This window comes from Ursus maritimus, unplaced genomic scaffold (assembly GCF_017311325.1).
Source record: "Ursus maritimus isolate PB19 unplaced genomic scaffold, ASM1731132v1 scaffold_30, whole genome shotgun sequence".
Lineage (NCBI taxonomy): Eukaryota > Metazoa > Chordata > Mammalia > Carnivora > Ursidae > Ursus > Ursus maritimus.
Window position 1 is genome coordinate 27213103 of NW_024425564.1, and position 15891 is coordinate 27228993.

Below are 15891 nucleotides of genomic sequence, written 5' to 3' on the forward strand. Positions count from 1 at the left end.
GTCCTTGGGAATGACTATCATCAACTTTCTACCTCTCAAAACCAAAGACATCATCTTTAACACATTGCCTCCTGCCTGTGAATTTCACATGAAGCAGCAGGTCCAAAGTCTCGATGCTGAGCCACCTGTGATCACAGGACAAATGTCCGGTCAGCCGGGACTCAATCAGATGGAACTCTATTATCCACACACCCACCGCGAGAAGGTAATTGATGTTCATCATGACCCCACAGCACTCCAAGACTCCGGAGTACCTTCAGGGAAAGATTAAATTATATTCAGCCTAGTTTATTATAAAGTGTATTTAATTATACTCAAATTCTTTGAAAACTGGTGACCTAGGAAAAGCACAGACAGTAAGTCACAGGTTCTCTCCACTAACCGGAAGCCTGTCCTCACCGTCCCACCTCCAATCACCCTTTATCAGGGTTTACGGTAAAACACAGCCCCTCCCCCCGGGGTAGGAAAAATGGGGAATCCGGCACGCTAATTATAAAAGTCGGAAGAACCTTGCCCTGCATAATCCTCAAGGACCACTAAGGTGCAGAAATATTAATGTCGAAATCCTGAAACCGTGAAAAATTTAAACTATGTAAGACTCCTACATGTGTCGAATATGGTTTTCAGTTTTCTAACGATGAATTTAAACACTTGAACAAGAAATAATGTAAATATACCACTATATGTGTATTATTATCAGGACTTGGAAGTGTAAAAACAGATCAGTAACGGTGACCATTACACTCTTTAGAGTGGGAAAAATGACATTTTGTTTGTTAAGTTTTGCCCCTTGTTTCAAAGAAATTAGGTGGAGGCTAATGAGGAACTTAATACAAAAATAAAGTTATACTGTATTAGATTGTTAAACTACGGCTGTTTGCCTTTGTTAGAATTATTTCAATACGGTTACATTACCTTTTCCAATTTAAAAACGGAGATGCAAATGTGTCTTAAATGCCATATTTCAGTGTTAGGAGAAAAAGGATTGGTTGTATATTTTTACTCTCCATTCAACATACTGCTCCCTTCTGGAGAATTCCTCAGGAGGGGGGCCTCCCACCTCTGCTTGAACATCTCAGGTGATGCAGATTTCATTACCTCATCAATCAGTGTGTTCTATTTTCAGGCAGTCTTGATGTGAGAATGTTTTTCTTCCAGTGGAAGAACTCTTAACTCTCCTTACCTTAAACTTCCCTTCTGTTCTTAGTTCAAATTATTTGGGTCCTCGGGAACCACTTCCGTAAGTGATTTCATTCCCCATCCAGCCCTTTGCTAGCCTCACTCACCTTGCCAGATAAGTAATGACCTGCTTCTACTCACATCCTTCACTTATGCTATAAGCCACAGTGGCCATTCTTCATAACCATGGGCCAAACCAACTGGAGGGCCTTTAGCACCAAGGGTCTATGAGACTATGATGGGCATGGTCCTCAGGACAGGGGACTTGGTGGGCTTTCATGGGACCCAACTACACCATACACTGTTTTATGGAAAAAATACTCTGGGGACACCTGGGTGGCTCAGCCGTTTAAGCATCTGCCTTGAGCTCAGGTCATGATCCCCGGGTTCTGGAATTGAGTCCTGTATCAGGACCCTCTTCTCCCTCTGCCTGCCACTCCCCCCACTTGTGCTCTGTCTCTCTCAATCTGACAAATAAAAAAATAAAATCTGAAAAAGAAAATATTCTGAGTTCCAAAGGTCAGGTTTATTTTCCTTCCAAAAAAGAATCCATTTATAGATGACTGTTTCTAGTTTTGGGGGAAAATGTTACACACACACACACACACACACACACACACACGGTATAATTTGTCACTCAGTCCTCTTACCCACATTCTGAGCCCAGTAAGTGTTTTGGTGCCTGCATAAAATCTACCAGCTCCTCCCCCCTCAGCTGAAAGAAGCCAGAAGTGACAGAGCCAACAAACCTAGGCTCTTCAGACTGCCCCCTCTCCTCTGCTTCCCGGGATAACAGAGCTGAAGAGAGCGGGCATGGACTTACTCTAAGTCACAGGTATTCCAGGAGTTTCTACCCAAGTACCCCAACAAGGCCGGCCAGGCACTTGGGACAACCCATGCAAGGATTGAGATTGGTCCTGACACTCCTGGTCTACACCAAATAGGCCTCCTGTTCAGTAACCACTGAAGTCCTATACAGATGTCTTCTTATAGATTCATCTAGAACCACGACTGGTTGAAGCAGAAAAGGGGCCCTATTCATTTTTATTATTTCATCCAGTACCCATTTGGGCCATGCACACTGGCAGCCCTTACCTTTTATACACACACACACACACACACACACACACACACACACACCGTATTTCACCCGGCACAATCCTCCCCGACCGTCTCAGCCTCCAGCACCCAGGATGTGACTGCGACTGCCTTGGGCCAAGCTGGCAGGTGGGGAAAGCAAGGGTTTAGAATTAAGGTACACAGTTCAGGCTAGTAATTGTTATAAGCTTGGTTATCTGGTCTCCCTTAAGTTTACAACAGATCAGACAGAGGCAAAGAAAAGGAGCCGTAAGACATGGCAGCCAAGAAAAGTGAACGGGACAGAGGCCGTGACATCAAGAAGAATTATGAGCTTCTGGGGCATCGTAACTGTACTCTATCAGTGTAATCATTTCAGAGAAATGACAGTAAATCTCCAAGGAAAAGGATAAATTAATGTCCACTATTCTGCACTCTATTTAGGAAACTTTATACAGCATTTTACAATAATTTCTTCCTGAAAATGTTGAGGTGTTTTTTTTTTTTCCTTCCTTCTGACAATGTCAGCACTTGATGCCTTTAAATATGCTGACTAAAATATACTATCCGAAAGCAGTTAATTCCAGGAGTATACAAAATTAAATATTTAAACCTCTACTAGGGAAACATGAAGGAACAAAAGTGACTAATCATTAAGAAACTCAAAAGAATCATAGTGTTGCATTCTTTTGTGGAGAGGAACATTTGAATGAAAGAAAGAAATGTACTTTCTGACCTACTGGCCAGAGGTCTGGCGGTCATACAGCCCCTGGTTTTAGGGGGACCAAGAGAGTTTTGAAACCTCTGTCACAGAAATAGTGGAAAAAGGGTTTTCTCATCTTCTCATTTTCAAGGGAAAGGTAGTGTTGACCCTGAAAGCTAAGAGAGGGGAAGACTAGGGGCATTTTTCATGCTATACTTTCTCAACTCTTCTCTCTCTTAAACAGCTTTGCTGTATGGATATGATGCTTCTATCAGTAGGTGTTTTAAGGAAAATTCTGGCAAGGCTCACTGACTCCTCCTTAAGACACTGCACGGGGGGCACATGAATAGCACCCACACCGCCATATTAAAGTGGAGACCCCCCAGTGGTGCAGGGAGGGAGACGGGAGAGGGATGTACCCACTCACACATTTTATTTTAACTGGATTTCATGGACCACATATACATGAGGTGATTTCCCTTCAGATTACAAATCGGGAAAATTCCTCAGCATATTACTATCATATTATCAAATATGAAAGACAAAATAATTCCAAGTACAAAGGTGTCACCAAACTGCTCTAATCTCCCCTTAGACTTCTCTAAGACCTCTCCCGGCCTTCCATTCCCTTCAGATCCCAGTTATGGCGATGCTATTTAGAATATGGCTGTTTCACAGCATTTATTCCATTCTTCTCTTGTTTCCTCACACTTAATTTTTTTTTAATCTTTTCGTGGTCTCTGAAGAGCTAAGCCTAATTTTTTCATTTTTTAAAATTCTTTTTTCTATGCTATTTTTCCCCTATAGCTGTCCCCAGCTCCCCAAATCTCTCGTAAAAGAGGATAAACCCTCATTAGGCTTAATCCTCAAATGTTTTCAATTTACTCACAGAGAGGGAAAAAAAAAAAACCACCTCAACATTTTCAGGAAGAAATTATTGTAAAATGTGGTATAAAGTTTCCTAAATAGAGTGCCCATAGTGAGTAAATGACCAACCTGCCTTTCCAAAGGGACCAAACATTTCTGCCTTCTGACTTTCTAATACACTTCTAACAAAGCCAAATGGGGATGAAACAACAGTAAAATCAGTCTCTTCACAACACCTAAGGACAAATACATATTCAAGTCCTTATAGGCAATGGGTACTGTTCTCACCAATCAAAAGCCACAGCACTCCCGAACTACAGCTACAAGGAGGAGGAGACCCCCGCCCCTCCCACCAGGCCCCAGGGAGCTCTGCCGAAGGGACAGAAAGAGCAGAAAGAGGGCCCCTCCTGCCAACCCTGGAGACACATCTCACCCTCAGTGCCTTCCTATGGCTAGGAACAGGAGAGAGTGTTTGCCCACTCCAAGGGTCTCTTGCCACAGCACAGCAAGAGATAATGTCACAGAGGTAACAGGGGCAAAAAAAAAGGAAAGAAAAAAAAAAGGCAACCTCTTCCACTCAGAATGACTAACTTTTGACCTGCACTGACTGCAAACAGACTATGTTCGTCATTTACTTGAACGGCACCTGGAAACTCCAAATCTAAGCACATCATTCACTCATTCACGACTTGCACTGAAGAAGGGCTTCACTGATCTATTTCTTGAGGAACCCATGAAGGACGGGGGGACAAGAACGCGTCTGAGCGGGCCACAGGACCTGCCCCTCCCTACCTCTCCCACTCTGCCTCCCAAGACCCGGGGGGAGATGCTTCCTTGTTCTACAGCCACACCGAACACCATACTGGGCTTTTCTTAAACAAATAAACCTTTGTCTAAGGAGGATTAAAACTTCTAGATAGGGCACACTGACAATCATTAAAGTCTGTGTGGCATAATGTACGTACACTTTCCATGCTATATGGTAATGCAATTTCACCAAGGAAAGTTTTTTTAAATATTTTATTTATTTATTTGTCAGAGAGAGAGAGAGCACAAGCAGGGGAACAGCAGGCCGAGGGAGAAGCAGGCTCCCCGCTGAGCAGGGAGCCCAGTGTGGGGCCCAATCCCAGGACCCTGGGATCATGACCTGAGCCGAAGGCAGACACTTAACCCACCAAGCAACCCAGGCACCCTGAGGAAAGTTTTTTTTTGTTCTTCTCGAAGGATGAGAACAATGGCATTGAAATCATACATTTTCAAAACCAAGCCATTTAAAAAATAATCCCAATAATAGAAAAAGATCCTAACTGAAGCTGAAAAGCTATGCCCAAAGAAGAAAAAACACTGAGCTAGGTGTCTCTGGAGAGCTGTTTTTTCAACTTCAGCCCTCATACAAACGAGCCGTGTGTTGCAGGCCTGGTCACTTCACCTCACTACACCTCAGATTTCTCATCTGTAAAATTAGAACATTCGGTTAGATTGAAGCCCTTTCATCAACTCGAGAATTCTGATTCTATGACTGTCCTTCCAATTCAATAAAATGAAATACAGTGTTCAATACTTCTTTCTTTTTCAACTAAGCTAATTTTTTAAAGGCAGAAAAGCTCAAATACGCTAAGAAAATATAACCAGAGAGGAATTTTTTTTTAAATTTCACTTGTGCAACACAAGGTCTGTCCAGAAATTAATACCTGATCTTTACTTCCAGAAAAAAAAAAAATCCCCCCCTTTTTTTTTTGTTTTCTTCTGTGCAATGTTCAGTTCACCACTAGACAAGAAGTATTATTTGTCTGTGGAAGTTCATCTGTATTTGCTGATCTGTTGTGTTCAAGGGTTCAGCAGCTCGATGGCAAAAAGCAACTTCTCCATTCTTCGCTGTTGCATTTGGAAGAGCAACAGAAACAGTTCCGAGATACACAAGCAAAATCTTGCCGGGCTCTCGTCTGAAACAGCTACAAACTACAGGCTAATCTCAGCATCTGTGACCTCACCACCCAACGTTTTACCAATTGAGTAACTACTTCCCTGTCCGTTACTACTCAAATGACAAAAGCGAAAATAAAAGGGCGTCGCAGAGCCCTGCAGGTTAGGCTGAGTGAGGACGCAAGAGGAGAGTAAGCAGGTCTCACTGAATCCAGAGGCGCATTCCAAGTGGGTTTCAGGGAGGGCTGACCCCCGTTTGTTTATTGATGGTTTTCACCCCCTTGGCGCCGCACTGGGAAGCCAGAGCACTGTTTGCGGGTCATAGTAAAGAGGGTTCTCAAGCACAATGTGACTTCAGGGAGAGAGCTGAGCCAGACCACACCGTGGGAGCCAGCACGACAGATCCTAAAAGGTGATAAGGAGCAAAAGAGGCACTTGTTTTCATTAACGCCAGACCTCACCAACCTCCTTAGACTTCCCCCAAGTACAAGGTCAGACTCATATGATTTTGAAGAAGGATCAACGTTTTTGCCTCTTAGAAAACACATTCAGAATTCAGCACTTGACCACACAGACTTTGTTCATCAGCATTTAAAAAAAAAAAAAAAGTAAGTTTCCCCGGTAGGAAGCAACACAGTCCAGAGTTTAAAAAAATAAAATTCTTCATCTGCTCTGGATGAAACACGCTACTCAAAATAAACGGAATGACACTTAAAATGATCTGCTTGCTGAATGAAAAGAGACGCTATTCTAAGTAAAAAAAAAAAAAAAGCGATTATGAAGCAACGGGAACCTACTCTGTCTTCTTCAATTACAGTTTTAAGGAACACATGTGGCAGGCAGTTCGTGCGTGCATTCCAGCTTCCCTATATACCAAGTCCGGGGTGTTCTGTGACTTTCCCGTGGCTGCCCCTTCCTGCCAGCCACGCTGGTAACTTGGGCAGGCTCTCTGGAGTGAGGTGCTCAACCCTTTAAAAGAACAAGCTCCATCCAGCAAGCATTTGGGAGCGTCCTTCTTTCTCCGTATCTGGGGTACAGACGAGAAAACACTCCCTGTTCTGCCTTATGAGTCTGCAGGGTGCACGTCTTGCCCTGTTCGGGACTCCCTCCCTCCCTCGCTCCCTCCCCACGGCCATTCCTGGCTGATCAGAGGGGGTGGCAGGGGAAGACCAAGTTTCACCTTACCAGGAGATCGGGTTGTCTGGTGCTGAGCAGAAGTCCCAAGATAACGGCTGAATCGTGGCCATTTACAGAGCAACACAAGGCTACTCCTGTTCCTTTTACTGTTGCGGTTGCCATGGCCGACCCAAACAATATACCCCAGCTCCTCCGTCCTCCTCCGGCTTCCTAACCACCTCCCACAGCCCTCCAATGTGGGCAGGAGGAGGTGAGAACTGCTCGTGGATGGACACTGAGCAGCTGGAGAGGAGATCTCCAGGGGGATCTGGAGATGGGCAGGTCAGCCCCAAGGGTATCAAGTGTAAAAGCCAGACATTCTGTTCTTAACTTCCAGCCCCTGCTTCCCGGAGTTTTCACCGAATTTTCCGAAGTGGGAAACGGCTCTTAAGAACGAAAAGCAACTGTCTAAAACCCCAACCTGAGAAAACAACAATCACCTTTAAACTTTGGTTTTACTACAATCAGCAAAACAAATGGGGGAGAAAAAAAAAGGCAGGAAGATCCTGGGTAGAGTCATATCTGAACACAGGCAAGAAAGACAGCACTGAATGTCGGCGTCGAGGTCACAAGTCATAAACAACAATGTTGTGATTTTCTTGTTTAAAACAAATTCCTGTTTGAAGACGCCATTTAAAAAAATCCAGACATAGAAACCACACAAAGAAGGAGGGAGAGAGAGAAAAAGATTACCCTAAAAATAAACCACCAATGAATTTTTAATAACACATTTTGAAACTAAAGACAGACCAGCCCAGGGCATTGGTCTCAGGGGAAATGGAGCACCTGGACTTTGGACCGCGCTCTGCCACCGTCCAGCTAAGTAAGCCATTCATTGTCCCTCTCAGCTATTCATCTCTTAATCTGAAAAAGGGGGGAATGGACTGAACTGTCCTTAACTTCCCTTACAACTCTGAAATTCACCTTATAACCTCCATGAACAGTATCGCAGATCGGTCTGCACAAAACCATATGAATAAGAAAAAAGATGTGGGAGACCAGCATCTTCATTATAACAGTGGTAACGCTGGGCTGTGGGGTTAGGGGTGATGCTCCCCCGCGTCCCAAGTTGGGGAACTTGCCCCTTAATTTGGGAAACTTGCCACTGTAGGATAGTCATAACATACATCACCGTGCATGGACTTAAATGTCACAGAACCCCACATTAAAAATGCTTAACAGGGCAAGTTGTGTGCTGTGTATTTTTAGCACAGTAAAAAAAATAAATAAAATCTATATAAAAGAGGGGAAACGAGGATGGGACCCACACTGCAGGAATGCTCTGGAAGTGGGCACCGCATAAAAAATTTAAAAAAAAAAATTTTTTTTAAACATGGTGTGTTTAGTTTTCATTTCCTATCTATTTTAATTTGGTCTCCGGGGTCTGCTGAGCACAGTTTCCACTTGCACCCAGGCCGGAGGGAAATGGTTCATTTGCTGTTTCACAGAGGAGTTCCTTCCCTGTCTTTGCTGCCCTCTCCCCTTCCCCACAAAAACTGTCATTCTACAGAATCTGGCAAGAGCTACAAATCACTCCTAAAAGCTCTGTGAGGCACTCCCTCAAAAATCTGCACAGATCAAAACCTCAAGTGCTTGCTTGCCGAGGGACTGCTGTAATTTGAGGTGTTGCTTCCTTTTAAAGAATAAAAAGCAGATGCTCTAAGCTGATGAAAGTAAATGTCCTTTCAACACGTCTCTTTCTCTCGCACTTGAAACTCTTACCAGCGAGAAGTGCTTCTCACACTCAGTCAGGTCATTTCTGCACTTTTTACTTTTTCTTTGAAGGCGCAGAGCAGTGTGACTCTCCACCTGGGGTGACACGAGTCCTGACAGGGAGCCTCCTGAGGGCAGCCCACACCAGGGCAAGGGTGTGCAGGCAGACAGCTGCCCAAGGCCAAGCGTGGCACCAAGGACACTGTCTCCCTGCATCCGAACTAAAGGAATCCACTGCTTCTCGGCAATCTTGACACAGAGTCTCAAAGCCACATACATGGGCTGAGTCATTCCCAGACTTCTGCACAAATACATACCTAAGAGCTCACTCTCCGAAGACCCCAGTGTGAACTAAGTGAGGGGGAGGGGAGGCAGTGCCAAAGGGACCAGTGAATTAAGAGATCTAATCTTGGCCCCGCTAGTACTTTGGAAACCTCACCTGCCACCAGGCCTCTTCCCTCTGTTAAAATGCACAGAGAGGACCCAAACCATCCTAAAAGCCCTCCAGAGTGCTCACCTACGAGTATACGGGAAAACTGCCCAAGGTAATTCACACAGCAAGCCAAAGGCAAGAGGGTGACAGGAGGGGTCAGGGGAAACCAGGGACCCACAGAGAGTAATGAAATCAATGGCCCTGGCTTCCAGAGCCACCTAAAATCATCAGGAACCCTACTGTGCTGCCCAGCCCCGTAGTAGGTTCTGGGGAGATAGAGAAGGAAGTCTGGTCCTCAGTGAAGCAACTGTCAGAGGTGGACACTGAAATTCAATCATGGAACGGAATGCAATCAAGTAAGTTAAACATCTAGTTCCATTCTTTGATTTAGCAAACGAGTAAGCTGCAGAGGCCGCATCTGAGGTCCAACGCTGTTTAGCCGAGGATATGCTGGACACCTCCACCTGGAGGCCCTCCTTAATTCTTCTGCTGGGCTCCCCAGAGCAATGACTGGTGTCACTGTCCACCCACTTATCCAAAGCAGAAACCGTGCCCTCTCACTCACCTTCAAGTCCTTAGATCCTGTCTCATTAACTTCCTTCCAATCTGCAGGTTCTTGCACGTCCGTCATTTCCCCTGACACTCCAAGCTCCCTGAGAACAAGGGGCCTGAGTGTCCGGGTCCATGCGGGATCCTCAGCACACAGACTGGTGATGAGCAGGGAGCAGGTGCTCCACGGTGGTTAAATAAACATTCCTCTGTCACCTGAATTTCTGTAACTGTTTCCTCTCTGGTTTCCCGGCCCACCACATGGTCCCTTTTCATGCCACACACACAACACTAGAAAAATGAGGTTTCTAAAACACACACCTGCCTTCTCACATCCCTGCCTCAGGACCTTCAGTGGGTTTGGGGTTTGCTTTCCATTCTGGATAAAAGCCAGCTTCCCGGGTTTGGCACACAAGGCCCCTCTGATCTAGCCTTGAACCTCTCCAGGGCTGTCAGGCCTGCCTCCCTGACCTACTCGTTGCTTCTTCAATCTGCCCATACACCATTCTGCACTTTTTTTGGGTCTCTCTTTGCACATGCTTGTCTAAACTACTCCTCATTCCCAAAAGCTTAGTTTGAAGGACATATATTCTGAAAGCCTCCTCTGACTCTAAATCAGTCAGTCTGATTCAGATGCCCCTTCTCTATGGTTCTGTTTTCTGTGCAGGAATCCATGAAATATTTGTTAAATTAATGAAGAAGGGAGGGAGGGAGGGAAAGAGGGGAGGGGGGGGGAGATGAAGAGAGAGAGAAAGGAGCTCAAAAGAAAGAGAAGCCCCTGAAAGGACTGTTTCTTAAAAGGGTAAGAAAACCAGTTAGTGTCAGAACTGGGACAAGAATCCAGGCCTCCTCATTTTCTCTGATGGATCTTCTTCCAAATCCAACCTATAAATGTTTTCTCAAGGATCTCTTCTCCTTCTCACTCTATCTACTCCTGCTGGAAGACTTCCTATACTTTTACTAACTACTCTCAAATCCCTGTCTCCTATCATCTCTAGACTTGTACTTCCAATGATCTGCTACGTAGATATCCCATTGGCAATTCAAATTTAAGGTGACAAGGAGGGGCGCCTGGGTGGCTCAGTCGTTAAGTGTCTGCCTTCGACTCAGGGTGTGATCCCGGCGTTCTGGGATCGAGTCCCACATCAGGCTCCTGGGCTGGGAGCCTGCTTCTTCCTCTCCCACTCCCTCTGCTTGTGTTCCCTCTCCTGCTGGCTGTCTCTCTGTCATCTCAATAAATAAAATCTTTTAAAAAAATAATAAAATAAAGTGACAAGGAATAAAATAAAATAATTACCTCATCGGCCACTCTCCAAACACAACAACAACAACAAAAACCACTTCTTCCTCCAGATCACCTGCAGCCTTCCTACGCCCATTCCTAGAGTCGTCTGAGATGGAAATGCAGAAATCAGCATTCGGTTTTTTAAATGATCACTTCTGTACCAGGGTATGTTATGTATTTTACATGCTTTCCCCTGTTGAACCCTCATAAGAAAGAGGCTAACTGGAATTTGGAAGAGACTAGGGCAAAAAAGTAAAGCAATGTAATACATTTACCACTCGCGCTTAGCTTCGACTTCTCTTTCTCAAGTACAAACACACCAAGACCACCAATGTTGCCCCAGTCCCTCCGCCGACCTGCTGCCATCCTAAACTCTCCTGCACTACTGCAACAGACCCCTAGACAAATCTCTGCCTCCAGTATCACTGCAGTCAATTCTGCCCTCCACTTTGCTGGAAGCATGAACTTTCTCAAAGATCAAGTCACTTCTGGTTCCAAACAAGATGGGACAGTTGCACAGGCTGCAGACTGATGCCCATCTCAGAGTTATGCCCATTCACTAACACAAGTATTCAGGAAAACTCTTGGAGAAATTCAGGAGGAGGGAAATCGGGGAAAACAGCGGTCTGAGACAGCAGAGGCCTAATGGTCATGAGGTACGGAGTAATGTGGGGAGCAATGAAGTCACTGATAAGCCTTAGAGAAAGCTAAGTTTAGGTTAAGATAAAGGTAAGCACTATAAGAATAATATAAAATGTATTCTTTTAAACTACCCAAAGAAAATTCAATCTATCCAAGGAAAGAAGGAAGGGGGGGAATAAAGAAGCAAAAATAAATGGCAAGTAGAAAACATTAGACAAAACTAAGAAGTCTTAATAAAAATAATTATAATTGGGTATAAAGTCACTAATCAAGTAACAGAGACTAGTAGGGGCGCCGGGGTGGCTCAGTGGGTTGAGCGTCCAACTCTCAATTTCGGCTCAAGTCATGGTCTAAGGGTCATGAGATCAAGCCTCACACTGGAGTCTGTTTAGGATTCTCTCTCCCTCCCCCCTCCCTCCGCTCCGCCCCTGCTCACACACTCTCTCTAAAAACATTAAAATTAAAATTAAAAATAACAGAGATGAGAACTGCATCTAAACTATACACAATATGTGGGGGAAAGCAGTGATCCACTTAAAAGGAAGTATAAGAAAAATGAAAATAACTAAAAAATATGAACGAAATAAAAACAAAATCCAGGATAGCACTGTTATTATCAAATAAATGGAATGTGAGGTAGAAAGCATTATAAATAACCACAAGGGACATTATATTGTAAGCTAGCAAACGGAATAATCAGTGAAGAAGACCGTATGATCATGAACACATATACATCTAACAAAATGGCCTCAAAATATTGAAAGCAGCACCTATGCAGAAAATCAGATAAATCAAAAAATAAAAAATGTAGTTAGCAATAAAAAAAAAAGCTTAAAAACTCCCCCATATTCCTGGAAATTAAAAATACTTACTATTATACAACCCTGAAGGAAATAAAATAGAAATAACAAAATACAGATACTCCTTGAATTACAATGGGGTTATGCCCTCATAAACCCACTGTAAGATGAAAATATCCTAAGTCGAAAATGCATTTAATAGGTGTGCCCTACCAAACATCACAGCTCAGCTTAGCCTACCTAGATGTGCCCAGAACACTTACATACTTAGATACTTCACTGAGAGTGAAAACCAGAATGGCTGTGCGGATACAGAACAGTTGTCACCATATGGGTCTTCTACTCTTGTGATCAGTGGCTGAGAAGCTGCCACTGCCCCACATCATGGGACAGCATCACACTGCATATACTGGCCTGAAAAAAAGATCAAAATTCGAAATTCTAAGTGTGGTTTCTAATAAAGGCATATCGCTTTTGCTCCGTCATAAAGTTGAAAAATCGTTAAGTCAAACCATCTTAAGTCAGGGACCATCTATACTGAGCTATGTAACAATAAAAGTACTTATTATACATGAAAATCTATGACGTGTAGCAAAAACCGTGAGGATTCCCTGCAAGTTGGTGACTGACGTCTGAACAGCCTACAGCGATTATGGCCACATCCGTATCAGTAGACTTGTAGACCAGGAGAATTACCCGAGCCAAAGGACCATTTTATAATAATTAAAGGGTATATAGTCATTAGGAAGATATGATAATCTTAAAAGTGTGTGCACCTATTAACAGAAAAGAAGAAAGATTTCAAATCAATGATCTAGAAAAAGGAGAATAAATTAAACCCAAAGTAAGGACGAAGAAGGAAATAATAAAGATAAGAGCAGAAATGAATGAAACAGAAAACAAGCAACAGTTCATTCTTTGAAATGATTAATAAAATTGATTAACTCCCAGCAAGACTAATCACAAAAAGAAAAAAACAGAATAACCAATATGAGAAGTGAAAAGGGGGATATTTTTAGAGATCCTACAGACACTAAACAGATAATAAGAAAATATTATAAATGGTTTATGCCAATAAATGTGACAACTTAGATGAAAGGAACAATTTCTTGAAAAATGGGAAACGTAATTTATCAAAATATAATGAAGAATAAATTAAAAATGTGAATAGTCTGCTCTCTGTTAAGAAACTGACTTCATTATCAAATCCTCGGCACACCACGATTCAACTGTTACGTACCCTGAATTGTGGTGGTACCGATTCAACGCTACACATGTATTAAAGCTCAGAAACCTGTATACCGTAAGAAGAAAGGACACTTTACTGTATCTTTTTAATCAACCGTAATAGTTTCAGAACCTTCGCACAAAGAAAACTCCAGGCCCAATGGTTGCACTACTGAATTTTACCAATTTTTTTAAAAGAAATAAAATATGACAAAAGTTCTTTCAGAAAAAAAGTGAAGACAGCAATACTCCACCACACATTTTGTGAGACCAACATAACAGCAACACCAAAACCTAGTAAATACTACACAAGGGAAGAAAATTAGACACAAATATTCTTAATGGGCACAGTTGTAAAAATACTCGATAAATTATTAAAGGAGTAGGTAAGAAGAATAGTGATAACTTCATAATGATAACTTTTTCTTTTTTCTTTTTTTTTTTTTTTTAAGATTTTATTTATTTATTTAACAGAGATAGAGACAGCCAGCAAGAGAGGGAACACAAGCAGGGGGAGTGCGAGAGGAAGAAGCAGGCTCATAGCGGAAGAGCCTGATGTGGGGCTCGATCCCATAACGCCGGGATCACGCCCTGAGCCGAAGGCAGACGCCTAACCGCTGTGCCACCCAGGCGCCCCTATGATAACTTTTTCTTATCCCAGAAACTCAGGGTTGGTTGAACATTTTAAATCAACCAATGTAATTCACCAGGATAGAGGGAAAACGCTGTATGACATCTTATTAGATGCAGAAAAAGAACTACATGAAATTTAAAATCCTTTGCTGATAACAACAGACAACCATCCCTCAGAAAATCAGGAATAGAGGGAAACTGCTTCAAGCTAATAGAGGACAACTATGAAAAACTTAAGAGTTAACATCACAGTTAATGGTGAAAGTGTGAATGCTTTCCCCTTAAGACAAGGAACATGGTTATGTGCCTTCACCAGTAACCGAATTTAGCAGTCCATAAGATACAAGGTCAATAAACAAAAATCAATTGTATTTCCTTATCTAAACCTTAAATAATTTGAAAATAAGATTTTAAAAAATTAAATTTATTATAGTACCAAAAAAACATAAAATATGGTTAAATTTTCAAAAAAAAAAAAGAAAACATGAAATGCCTCTGCAAAAACAGGGAAATAGTATTGAGAGAAATTAATAAATAAAAGGACAGAGAAATATAGTATTCTTTTTTATTGGAAGTCTCAAAGTGTTAATATGTCAATTAGCCTTAAATTGATTTCTCGTAATTCAATGCAATCCAAACTTCTAAAAAGCTTTGTTTTCAGCTGTACAATTTGTTTATTTTATTTTGTTTTGTCTTTAAGTTTTTATTTTAGTTAACATACAGTACTCATCACCAGTGTACTTAAAAGGTTTTTTTTTTTTAAAAATTCCAAGTCAATGCTTAAATTTATATGTAATCCTAAAGACCTAGAACACCCAAAACAATCTTGAAAAAGAGGTACAAAATTAGAGGATTCACACTACCAGACTTACCATAAAGCTATTTTAATCAAGTCAGTATGGTATTGATAGTATAGCATGCAGATCAGTGGACTAGAAGAGTCTTCAAACAGTACAAATACAGTCCCTTGATTTCTAACAAAGGTGATAAGGTGATTTGATGAAGAAAGAAATCTTAACCATAACTGTTTCATACATTTCAATAATGGTACAAAAAAATTTTGAACCTTGACCCCTACCTCACACCACATATTAAAACTAATTTGAAATGGATCACAGATTTAAATAGTAAGGCTAGGGACTCCTGGGTGGCTCAGTTGGTTCAGTGTCTGCCTTTGGCTCAGGTCATGATCCCAGGGTCCTGGGATCAAGTCCCGCATGCGGCTCCCTGCTCAGCGGGGAGTCTGCTTCTCCCTCTGCCTGTCGCTCCCCCTGCTTGTACTCTCGTTCTCTCTTGCTCTCTCTCTGGCAAATAAATAAAAATCTTTAAAATAAATAAATAAGCTAAATTTAAAAGCTTCTGGGAGAAAACATAGGAAACTATCTTAGTAACCAGAGGATAAACAAAAGTTTATAAAGACATAGGAAAATTATTTATCTTAAAAAATTGTAAATTAGATTTCATTAAAATTAAAAGCTGCTTATCCAAAAACACAGTTAAGAAATGAAAAGATAAGGGGCACCTGGGTGGCTTGTTTGGTGAAGCATCTGACTCTTGGTCTCAGATCAGGTCTTAATCTCAGGGTCGTGAATTTGAGCCCCACGTTGGGCTCCAAAAAATAGAAAAGATAAGCCAAAACAGTGGGGAGAAATGTGGTAACACATATATCTGACAAAGGACTTAT

At 42.3% G+C, this 15891-nt stretch overlaps 1 protein-coding gene across 4 annotated transcripts in view; it reads right to left on the reverse strand.

The window, feature by feature from the left end:
• ATXN1 (ataxin 1) overlaps window positions 1-15891 on the reverse strand; it is a 389590-nt gene that overhangs the window by 324681 nt on the left and 49018 nt on the right. Inside the window, exon 3 of one of the 4 annotated variants that reach the window (XM_040645079.1) lies at window positions 12611-12761. The exons of the other annotated variants lie outside the window; for them this stretch is intronic. The gene's annotated coding sequence lies outside the window, so the exon portion shown is untranslated. The remainder of the gene's footprint in view (window positions 1-12610; window positions 12762-15891) is intronic. 4 annotated transcript variants of the gene reach the window in all.